The sequence below is a fragment of the Plectropomus leopardus genome, unplaced genomic scaffold, assembly GCF_008729295.1.
Source record: "Plectropomus leopardus isolate mb unplaced genomic scaffold, YSFRI_Pleo_2.0 unplaced_scaffold750, whole genome shotgun sequence".
Taxonomy (NCBI): Eukaryota; Metazoa; Chordata; class Actinopteri; order Perciformes; family Serranidae; genus Plectropomus; species Plectropomus leopardus.
The window spans coordinates 1-1,494 of NW_024682584.1; the positions used below are offsets into that span (position 1 = coordinate 1).

Sequence of the window (1,494 nt, forward strand, 5' to 3'; positions counted from 1 at the left end):
TACACTCATCAATACTCTGATCAACACACTCATCAATACTCTGATCACTGATCAATACACTCATCAATACTGTGATCAATACACTCATCACTCATCAATACACTCATCAATACTCTGATCAATACTGTGATCAGTACACTGATCACTGCTCAATACACTGATCAGTGATCAATAGTGTTCCTGTAGTTTAAACTGTATTTTCTCACAGAGTTGATCTGTTTTTCTTCTTCAGATGGATTTCTGAACTACGCGGTGACTCGTTGTGTGTTTAACGGCACTAAATCAAAGGACATCGAGTACATCCGCTCTTATTATTACAACAAGGAGGAGTTCACCAGGTTCAGCAGCAGTGTGGGGAAGTTTGTCGGATACACTGAGTACGGCGTGAAGAACGCTGAGAACTGGAACAACAATCCTTCATTACTGGCTCAGACGAGAGCAGAGAAGGAGAGGTACTGCGTACACAACGTCGGGAATGACTACAATAATGCTGTGACTAAATCAGGTGAGTTACTGTTTCTGTAACATCGACATCAACACATTATTGATTAATGAATCATCACATTATTGATTAATGAATCATCACATTATTGATTAATGAATCAATAATGTGAATATTAATACTGCATCACTCAGCATCAGCTGTATTGATCCGCCTGACTGACTGTTCAAACTGCTGATATGAAGTTTCATATAAAAAATGTTTGTGTTCTTCATGAACTTATTGATCTTTTTGACTCGTCCTGTCTGATGGAAACGTTTTAAATGTGTATCACTGTTATCACACAGCAACAGTTTATTTTTATAATTTTACAAAGTATGACCTTAAACACGGAGGTGTCACCCCCTGGTGGTAAAACTCTTAATAACACTTATTTATAACCTGATGATGTTTCGCCATCAGATTCTCATTTTTGTCCGTAAAGTTCTCGTTAGTTATTTAATGTGAATTATTTTATTTCTGTAGCACAAGTCAAACATCAGAACGTGACTCCACATGTAAAAATGTAAAAAAGTAGAAACAAAAGTAAGTTTTTAGGGAAAATAAGAACCAAGCTGCTCTGTCCTCACAGCGTCACATGAAAATACGCTGATATTTCAGAGAAATAACTGAACTTTGATTGTGTACAAGACATAGATATAAAAACACAGTAAACGTAGTTAAATGTAGTCTGTGATGGTAAAAACATTTTTCTAATCTTTGTCTCAGCGATTTATTCACTTCTCTCAAGAAAACTAAGTGAAATAAGTATTTTTTAAGTACTGTATGACTGTAGTTGTACACATGGTGAAAAACTGTATTATATTATATATTATTACATAAGACTGGATCACCTGATACTGACACTACTGCAGCTGCTACTACTGATACTACTGCTAGTTTAAAACTGCCAGTACTAATACATGATACTAAATGATACAAATATCAGTAACAACCGTCGTCCTGATGTCTCCTCCAGCTGAGCCGTACGTGGTCCTGCACTCTGTGACGCC

General features: G+C 36.3%; 1 pseudogene; it reads left to right on the top strand.

The window, feature by feature from the left end:
* Window positions 1–175: 175 nt before the first annotated feature.
* On the top strand, window positions 176–1,486 carry LOC121940111 (annotated as a pseudogene).
* Window positions 1,487–1,494: the final 8 nt, after the last annotated feature.